Genomic DNA, 11,042 nt, shown 5'->3' with positions numbered 1-11,042 from the left:
GAACAATGCTCCTAGTTTAGCACTCAGCTGGCTTCCAGTCACTTCCTCTGCTACCCACAAGCAAATTGGGCCTTTTTGGTGCTGATTTCTAGGTGGGTGTGTGGGTTTGTATATGTTCTAGGACCCTGTCAGTCTCTCCAATAAACTAACCCATACGGCTGGGAACTTTTCCTGCTACTTCAACCCCCACAGGTTTTTTCAGTCAGAGGTTTTGTGGGTTTATTTACCCACACTGGAACCCTGGGTTACTCAGTCTGTCTTGCTTCCCCATTGTTCCTCCTAGTTTATCTGCATGCAAATGTGGGACCATCCACTTGGCCAGCCACCGCCTTGCCCAGTCCCCCAGCATCCACCTTGCTCTCCCCATTATTCTAGCTGCTGCCTTGCTGCGAGTCCTCTCCACCCTGATTGCCCATCTCTGTCCATCCTACTAGTCTGGATGAATGTTTCTTCTTTAACTTCTTGGTTGTCAACTTCCATACAGTTTGATTTTCTGGAGTTTCTGGTTATTTTTTGCTTTTAAATGTGTTATTGTCCTTCTTTTGTTAGCGCAAGGAGGCAAACTATGCCTACCTACTCTTTGTCGTGTTTCTATTCCCTGGTCTTCTTATTTCTCCTCCCTTTTCCCTTCAAAAACATCTCCCCTTCAATTAGTCACCTCATATTTTTCCTTCTTATAATAGTCTTAATCTCTTTCCACTTTCATTAATACATATTAATTTGTTATTGGTAGTGTGTTTATGGTTGGGGGTAATTTTTGTGAGTTTGGGTTTTGGTTCCTGGGTTGTTTTGTTTTGTTCTAGAAGCACCTGTATACAGCACATGAAACGTGGTGGGTGGTGTGACTCTCTCAGCCAACTGAGGGAAGAATACACCAAAGAATGACCCAATGACAACAAAAATCTAATTACAACAAGAGAGCCCACTTAAATGGCATAAAGGGCACCCCAGGAGCATCAAGTTCAGGAGATCAAGGGGTGCACCACTGAATCCCACAGGTCTCCTACCACAGACGGTCACCCCATAAAGACAGAAAATCAAAGCAGATCAATTTAATAAACAAAAACAAACAAAAAGTGTCACCTAAAATGGAAACACAAAGAACAACCCTCAATCAAAAGGAAAGGAGGAATTCCCAGAAAGGTATTGCTAAAGGACATTGAGGCAAGCAATTTATCAGTCACAGAGTTCAAAATAATGGTTATAAAGATGCTCAAGGAGCTGAGAACTACACAAACTATATGGCATCTACAAAGAACTTACTGGTAACTACATCAACATGAAAAATAACACAGAAACTATGAATAAGAGACAGGAGGAAATGAAGAATTCATGATCTGAAATGAATAATCCACCTGAAGCAATTAAAAACAGGCTAGATGAATCAGAGGATCGAATCAGCAACTTGGACGTTGAGTTAGGGAAAAAACACCCAGATAGATCAATAGAACAGAATATAAAGACTAGAAATAAATTCACACCTTTATAGTCAATTTTCAACAAAGGAAGCAAGCACAGACACAGGGCTAAAGATAGTTTATTCAATAAATAGCATTGGGAAAATTAGACGAATACATGCAGAAAAATAAAACTTCTTAAACTACACACAAGAATAAATTCAAAATGGATCAAATAATTAAATATAGACATGACATCATAAAAATCTTAGAAGAAAACATAGGCACCATAATCTCAGACATTGCTCATAGCCATTTTCTATTGGATATATTCCCCAAGCAAGGGAAATAAAATAAATAAATAAACAAATGGGACTGTACCAAACTAAAAAGCTTTTTCACAACAAAGGAAATCATCAACAAAATTAAAAGAAAACCCACAGAATGGGAGAACATATTTGCTGATACATCTGATAAGGGGTTAATATCTAGAATTTATAAAGAACTTACAAAACTCAACACCAAAAAAAAAACCCCACAATTAAAAAATGGTCAAAAGAGCTGAAAGACACTTACCCAAAGAGGATATACAGATGGCCAAGAGACATGAAAAGATGGTCAATATCACTTATCAACACAGAAACACAAGTTAAAACCACAATGAAATACCATCTCACACCCATCAGAATGGCTACCATCAATAAATCAATAAACAACGGGTACTGGTGAGGATGTGGAGGAAGGGAACATTTTTGTACTGTTGGTGGGAATGCAGCTTGGTGTAACCACTGTTGAAAGCAGTATAGATATACCTCAAAAAATTAAAAATGGATCTTCTCTTTGACCCACTTATCCCACTTCTGGGAATATATCTGAAGGAACCCAAAACAATAATTCAAAAGAATATAAGCACCCCTATGTTCATTGCAACATTATTTACAATTGCCAAGACATGGAAGCAGCCCTAGTGTCCCTCAGTAGATGAGTGGATGAAACAGCTATAGGATACTTAACACTACTTGATCATAAAAAGGAAGAAAGTTTTACCACCTGAGATGTGATGGATTGACCTGGAGAATATTATGCTAAGTGAAATAAGCTAGTCAGAGAAAGATAAATACCATATGATTTCACTCATATGTGGAATCTAATGAACAAACTAAAGTAACAAGGAAAATAGAGACAGACTCAGAGATGGAGAGCAGGATGACAGCTACTTGTGGGAAGGTATGGGGTGGAGAGATTGAGCAAAAAGGAAAGAGAACTCATGGAAATTGACAACAGTATGGTAATTGCTGGGGGGCAAGGGGCATATGGGAACTAAAGGGTAATGGGAAAAGTACCATAATGATTAACTTTAAAAAAGAGAAAAAAAAAACACCCAAACAGAAAAACAAAATAAAAAGGCCTCAGAAAGAATGAAGATAGATAAGGGAGCTGCAGAACAATATGAAACATAATAATATTCACATCATAGGAATACTAGAAGGATAAGAAAAGGAGTAAGGGATAGGAAAACTTGTTTGAAAAAGTAATCACAGAAACCTTCCCTAACTCGGTTAGGGACAAAGGCACACAAGTCCAGGAAGCACAGAGGCGCCCAATCAATATGAACCCAAGAGACCCACTCCAAAACACATCATAATTAAAATGGCAAAATATAAAGGCAATGATAGACTCTTAATGCAGCAAGGGAGAAACATTTAGTAACATAAAAGGAATCTCCAATAAAGCTATCATTTGATTTCTCGACAGAAATCTACAAGCCAGAAGGGAATGGCACAAAATATTCCAAGTCATGAAAAGCAAAGTCCTGCAACCAAGACTATACGTACCAGCAAGGCTCTCAGTTAAAACAGAAAGTGAAATAAGAAGTTTCCCAGACCAAAAAAAAGTTAAAAGAGTACATTTCCACCAAACCAGCACTGCAAGAGATGCTAAAGGTATTGCTTTAAAAATATGAAGAAAAAGAGGTGGCCGGACATAGGTACAGAGGGAAAATATGGCAATGAATAAGTATCTATCAATAATAATGGACTCAGGGTTGTCCAACATGCATCCTATGGGCCACTTGTGGCCCTAGCTAGCTATGAATGTGGCCCAACACCAAATCCTAAATTTACTTAAAATCTTTTTTTTTTGCTCATCAGTTTTCATTAGTATTTATGTATTAAATGTGTGTCCCAAGATGATGACTTTTCTTCCAGTGTGTCCCAGAGACACCAAAAGGTTGGGCACCCCCAACCTTGATTGGCAAGTGCACCAATCAAGACAAAGGGTAGCTGAATGGATAAGAAAACATGACCTACATGTATGCTATCTACAAGAGACACACCTCAGAAAGGAAAGATCTACACAGTCTGAAAGTGAAGGGATGGAAAAAATATCCCAAGCAAACGGACATGAAAACAAAGCTGGAGTAGCAATATTTATATCATACAAAATAGACTTCAAAACAAAGGCCATAATAAGAGACAAACAAGGTTACTACATAAGACTTAAGGGAGTAGTCCAACAAGAGGCTATAACCCTTGTAAACAGATATGCATCCAACCTAGGAGAACCTAAATGTCTAAGGAAAATCTTGAAGGACTTCAAAAAGGAGATTAACAGCAACATAATTATTATAGGGGATTTTTTATGCCCCACTGTCAATAATGAATAGAACTATCAAACAAATAATCAACAAGGATATTGTGGCATTGAACAACACTCTAGATCAAATGGATTTAATTGATATATATAGGCACTTTCACCCCAAAGAATAATGGTATACATTCTTTTCAAATGCACATGGAACATTTTCAAATATAGACCACATGGTAGGATGCAAATCAATACTGTTGTCCTAATTTTCCCCCCTTACCCACTTCTCCCAGTACTTCCCTTCCCTCCAGCAAGAAAAAACTGTAATAACATATCAATAAAATATACTTAAAATAAATAAAATAAAAAATTGGAAGGAAAAAGGTAATTGAGAAAGATACAAATAAATAAAAGTATATACCGTGTTTATGGATTACAAGAATTGATATCATCAAAATGTCCATTCTAACCAAAGAAACCTATAGATTCAACACAATTCCTACTAAAATACCAATGGCTTATTTTACAGGTCCAGAATAAATATTCCAAAAATTTACATGAAACTAGAAAAGACCCTGAATAGCCTCAGCAATCTTGAGAAAGAAGATCAAAGTAGGAGGGATAACCATACCTGATATCAAGCTATACCATAAGGACACTGTATTCAAAACAGTCTGGTACTGGAATAAGAAAGACATAGATCAATGGAGAAAGAATACAGAGCCCAGGAAAAAAAAGCATGTCTTTATGTTCAATTAATATTTGACAAAGAGTGCAGTACCATACAATGGAGTAAAAATAGTCTCTTCAATAAATTGTGTTGGTAGAACTGGATTGGTATGTGCAAAGAAATGAAACTATACCACCAACTTACACCACACACCAGAACAAACTCAAAATGGATAAGACTTAAATGTAACTCATGACACCATAAAAGTCTTAGAGGAACATATAAGAAGAAAAATTGTAGATATCCCACATAGCAATGTTTTTGCTGATATATCTACTAGGGCAAACAAAATAAAGGAAAAATAAACACATGAGACTATATCAAATTAAAAAGTGTCTGCACAGATAAAGAAACCATCATCAAAATGAAAAGGGAACTGATTGTATGGGAGAACACATTTGCCAATGATACATCAGACAAAGGTTTAATTTAGAAAGTATATAAAGAACTCATATAACTGAACACTAGGAAGACAAATGATCCAATTAAAAAATGGGCAAAGGATCTGAATAGACACTTCTCTAAGGAGGACATACAGATGGCCCTTAGAGATATAAAAAGATGTTTAACATCACTAGTCATTAGAGAAATGAAAATTAAAACAACAATGACACATCACCTCACACTGGTCGAAGGGACCATCATTAATAAATCAACAAACAAGTACTGGCAAGGATGTGGGAAAAAAGGGAACATTAGTGCACTGTTGGTGGGAATGCAAACTGGTGCAGCCACTGTGAAAAACAGTATGTAACACCCTGAAAAAAATTAAAAATGGAACTGCCTTTTGATCCAGAGATTCCCCTGCTGGGAATATACCTAAAAAATCCCAAATCACCAAGAACTTATGCAGCGCTATGTTCATGGCAGTGCTATTTACAATAGCCACATGCTGGAAACAGCCTAAGTACCCAACAGCAAATGAGTAGATGAAAAAATTGTGCTACATTTATATAATGGAATACGACACAACAGAAAAAATAAGCAACTCCTACCTTTTGTGACAGCATGGATGAAACTGGAGAATACTATGCTAAGCAAAGGAAGCCAGCCAATGCAAGATAAATACCATATGATCTCATGTATAAGAGGAATCTAATGAACAAACTAATGAGAAAAATAGAACCAGAGTCATGAAAATATTGAACAGACCAACAATGATCAGAGAGGAGGCAGGAGAGAGATAATTGTGGAAAGAAGAATAAGGGACTATTCAAAAAAATGTATGAATGACTCATGGACATTGACAATGGTGTGGGTACAGACTGTGGGAGAAGGGGGTGGGTTGGGAATAGGAGGAGGACAAAGGGAGAAAATTTAGGACAACTGTAATTAAATAACAATAATTTTTTTAAAGAACCAAAAATAAAAATAAATCTATACATACATATTTAGGAGAAAATAAGTCAGAAGCTAAATTAGTACTCTGGCAATGTGTGGCAGCATGTGAGCACAATTATTCCTCACCTGAAGCTTTTCTCTAAATCCCTGTTTACTACTCAAGACTCTAGAATGATATCTTGGACACCATTGATTTGGTGCCTTCTACTTTATAAGTGGCCTTCAGACACACCTCAAAATAAAGATAAAAATTAAAATGATCCCCTTCTGATGACCCTGCTAAGCAAAATGAATAAAATCAATAAAAATGCAATTAATTTGGATTCATTTGGATTGAGGAATCAAGAGAAAAAATAAGGAAGCATATTTGGCAGAATATGTGATGTAGCTTTTGGCCAGAAATCCTGCTTCTGAAAGCATCCACCTCAGATATAGCAGCAGTAATAAACTTCCTGTGTCTTATACAGCCATAAACTCTATACTGACCATGATGTCAATGGTCTCTTCTCTTCAGCCCACATATAAAACATTTCAGGCACTAATTTAGAATATTAATTAAATCTGAGAAAATTGCATTGGGACTTAGATACTATTCCATTACCTGTATATGTATTATTTAAAAAAAAAAAAAACTAGATCATCCACTTCAGAGATGCTTCCTGTTTTGACCTTTTTCAAAGAAAATGTAATAAAATTCCACCTTGCCAAAATAATAATGATGCATTAGGAGGAGTTAACTTAGACTAGAACAGGCACCACAACTATATGTGATCAAAAATAAATGAGGTTTTGTAAAGTATTTTTGTAGGTAGTTGAAAAAGATGCACACTGATTTTTAAAAGAAAATGCATTTTATATTGCAAAACTTTCAAAGTATTAAAAAGGGCACAAATTCATTATGCTTCACTGGAATTCATCAGCAAAAGTGGTTGACTTTGAAGGGAGTTGTGTGATGGTAAGAAAAGAGTGTTGAAGGAGTTGGATGCTGCGGTGGGTAGAGATGAAATAGGAGCCCAAGAAAGAAATGTTAAAATAGGCACAGCAAAGGCACTGAAATGCCACATCGGAGGTACAGGGGAGGAAACAAAGTCAAGAGAATATCAGAAATATAACAAAGGAAAAGGGCAAGTGAAGGATATAGCTCCTCTGCTTTTGTGGAGGAAGTAGAACCCATATGAAGGCATGAGACAGGATCTAAACTAGGAAGGCAAACTAGGCAGTAGGTGAAAGAACCAGGCAGCTCTTGGAAGTATAATTTACCTTTGGGCCATCTTCAGGGAGCCTTATAGAATTTGTTCCCTTAGTTCCCAGGGAGAGTGGAGCTCTCCAAGCAGGTTGAACCTAGTGGTCACAGGATGAGCACAGGACCCCCCAGAGAAACCAGAGGATGAGAAAAATTCTGGGACATAACTATCAGAAATATAATCTGTCTTTTCTCCTGGGGTGGCAGTCAAGCAGAAACCTAGATGTGAGGTACTACATAAACCCCAACAAGAATCCACTTTATGTACAAACACTGAACAGCTGAAGACTTCATTCATTAAGTTATAAGCACTTATTTAGCTCCTTCTCTATACCAGCCTCTGGGTTGGGAGCAGGGACCATAAATGTGGGTGGTAGAGGATCCTAGTCCAGAGACTCTGAGCTCACAATTTCTTCGTTATAAACGGTAGTGGGAGTTCCTGCTTAGAGCGGCTTGTTTTCTTGCAGGGGACCTAAATGAAATAAGTTACTTCATATTTATTATTATCTAGACTGAATCAGGATTAACACAAACCCCAGAAATGCTCAGATCCTCAGATATGTGATAATCTAAGTAGAGTGTCAATTCATATTTTATAAATAATAGTTCTCAAGATTTCAAGTTTTCATATAAGCACTAATATTAAATGTGTATATTTTGGAAAATACTGTGCATTTTTATTCCAAACTATATTTGAATTCAGTTTATTTCTGGTGGTAAAATCAAGCCACTGTGGTGAAGGGCAACTACACCACATGAGTTCATGCATAAGCTAGAAGGAAATCTCACATAAACTAAACAAACAAAATTTTTCAAAAACTTGTGGCAAGCATAGTTCACAGTTTAATGTATGTAATGGCTCTGGATTTGAATTATCTTGTGAGGAAAATAATTAATACTTTTATCCCTAATGTATCATCATCCCTTTTTACAGTTATCACCACAAAAAGTGACTGTAAAAACCACGCTATGTAGTTCCATATTTATGGTTCCTCATTTACTTCCATATCACACTCTTTCAGTTTCCAAATAGCAAAATTATTTTCTGAAAGTCTTTGCACCACCAGCTCCAGCTGAGAATTGAAAAAACACACGATATACTTTCTGTTTCTCATATTATCTGAAGCTAGAGAGCTGAGAACATTCATTTGCATTTTTGCTGAGGATATTTAATGAGACCTTTTTCTTTCACAGATTTCCTGGCCCCAAGCTGCTGATATACCCAAAGTCACATTTTATCAGGAAGATCAAGATATAGAGAAAAGTGCCATCTTTTCTTCTTTGGTTCACACAACATGCATTTATCAAATACAATATCCGACACTGTCCTAGGTGTTGGGGATATTATTGATAAAACACAAGTTTTTTTATTTTATTTAGGTATTTTTCAAGTACAGTTTTTTGTCTATTTCTCCCATCCCAGCCTCCCCCACCCCTTGCTCCCCACCTCCCTCCCATTTCCACCCCCCTTAGTTCTCATCCCTGTGTTCTTCCTATTTGTTCCTCCAAATCCCTCCCCTTTTTTCCCCTTAAATTCCCTTCCCTCTCCCCTCTGGTCACTGTCCCCCTGTTCTCTATTTCAGTGTCTTAAAACACAAGTTTTAATGTGCCAGTGAGAAGAAAGGCAGATAAACAGACTATTAGTGATAACAATAAGGAAGTATCCACTGCCACGGGAACATGAGGGAAAGTCACGCAGCTGTGGTATGAGCGCAGGCTTCACGCAGGAAATGAAGTCTAAATTGGCAATTGAAGGACAAGAAAGAATTATGCAGTCACCTAGTGGAAGTTTGTGAAGGAGAATGAGTGGAGAGAGAACAAAACAGAAAGTGAATAGAATATGTAAGAAGCAGGAGACCAGAACTTGAGTGTAATACATGTTAACAACTTCTGACCATAATTAGAAGCAACACGGGGATGTTTGATAGATGAAAAACAGTCATATATATGATTTTACTGTATATTTATTTGGTTGCAAATAGCAGTGATTTTAAAACAGCTTATTTACCTAAGCTGTTCTTTGACCACTGTTTCTGTGATTCAATCTCTCTTTCAGTTTCTTTTTCTCCTGTTTGTTCGGTAGAGGATATAGAACATAATGTTGCAATGATAGATAAACAAGAAAATAAAGAGTTCTTAATAATGCTTGCTGGTAGTGATAACAAGGAACATAAAATATTTTCATGCTTCTTTAATGATATCGGTATAAAATTTCATTTCAAAGACTGTTGCATCTGTGTACATATATAAAATGAGGGAAGAATTGTCACACAGGAATATTTGAGAAAAAATGAATAGTTACTTAAGAAGACTAAATCCGAGTGTACTACAATATGTAGAATATATAACAGAAGACAAAAAGGCTATTTTAGTTTGGGAAGTTATAAATATGATTCTGGGGTTCAATGTTATAATATTGACAGATGACAAAGAGAAAGCAAAGAAAGTTACTCAATTTTTATTTTGCTTTTACCTTCTATGTCAAGGAGAATGACTGATTGGAAAGGATAGAGCAAATATTGGGATGAGAGAATTGAAGACCAACACAAATTGGAAGGATGACAGAAAGCCTTGTTCTAAATATGTTTGAGTCTGCTAGCCATTGTTATAAGCCCCTAAAAAACTCTGTAGAAAACAGGAACAGTGCTGGGTGATGGGAAAAGTATGGTATCTCAGCCTCCAACAAGGAAACAACAGTGAACACCTCCAAAACACACCCCAGGAATTAGAAAATCTGCTTGCGTATCTCTGGCTCTGTCCACCTATGATGGAATCATGAATACCAAAGCTGACTTGCAGGCATTGAGATTCCTTTAAAATCCTAACAGGTATTTCGATGCATAGCCAGAGCAGAAACTCTGCTATAAATCTGTGAGGTTGATATCAAATCCAGCCCAATTTTAAACATCTTATCCTGTTTAGTGAGACACCAGTTTATAAGCACATGAAGAGTGAATGATTGTTAAAAGTCAACGTGGGCTTAAGAATAACAAGCCATTTCAGTGCTCGCTTCGGCAGCACATATACTAAAATTGGAACGATACAGAGAAGATTAGCATGGCCCCTGCGCAAGGATGACACGCAAATTCGTGAAGCGTTCCATATTTTTACAATTTCTGAATTAAAAAACACAGTGGAAAGCATTAAAAATAGGGTGGATGAAACAGAAGATCGGATTAGTGAATTGGAGGACAAAGTAGAAAGCATCTCACAGAAAGAACAGGAAAGGGAAAAGAGGCTCAGAAAGAATGAAGAGAGATTAAGAGAAATGCAAGACAATATGAAATGTAATAATATCCGAATAATAGGAATACCAGAAGGAGAAGAAGAAGAACAAGGGATAGAAAACATATTTGAAAGAGTAATGAGAGAAAATTTCCCTAATTTGACAAAAGAAAAAGTCACACAAGTCCAGGAATCACACAGAGTCCCATTCAAGAGGAACCCAAAGAGGCCCACTTCAAGACACATCATCATTAAAATGGCAAAATTCCAAGACAAAGAGAGAATCTTAAAGGCAGCAAGGGAGAAAAAAGAAATAACATACAAGGGCGTCCCAATAAGGTTAGCCACTGACTTCTCAATGGAAACACTCCAAGCAAGAAGAGATTGGCAAGAAATATTCCAAGTAATGAGAACCAGAGGCCTACAACCAAGGCTACTTTACCCAGCAAGGCTCTCAATCAAGATAGAAGGCCAAATAAAGAGCTTCCAAGACAAAAAGAAGTCTAAAAGAATTTGCTGC

The 11,042-nt window shown here is 36.8% G+C and overlaps 1 non-coding gene across 1 annotated transcript; it reads left to right on the top strand.

Moving 5' to 3' along the window:
* Positions 1–10,299: 10,299 nt before the first annotated feature.
* Positions 10,300–10,406, top strand: LOC128627595 (U6 spliceosomal RNA). Its single transcript, XR_008391843.1, has one exon. It is a non-coding gene; the product is annotated as a U6 spliceosomal RNA (small nuclear RNA).
* The last annotated feature ends 636 nt before the right edge of the window (positions 10,407–11,042 follow it).

Source organism: Artibeus jamaicensis, unplaced genomic scaffold (genome assembly GCF_021234435.1).
Source record: "Artibeus jamaicensis isolate MK-2021 breed Jamaican fruit bat unplaced genomic scaffold, CSHL_Jam_final contig_452, whole genome shotgun sequence".
NCBI lineage: Eukaryota > Metazoa > Chordata > Mammalia > Chiroptera > Phyllostomidae > Artibeus > Artibeus jamaicensis.
Note: the sequence above shows the minus strand (reverse complement) of the source record. Positions and strands in the feature narration are given on the sequence as shown.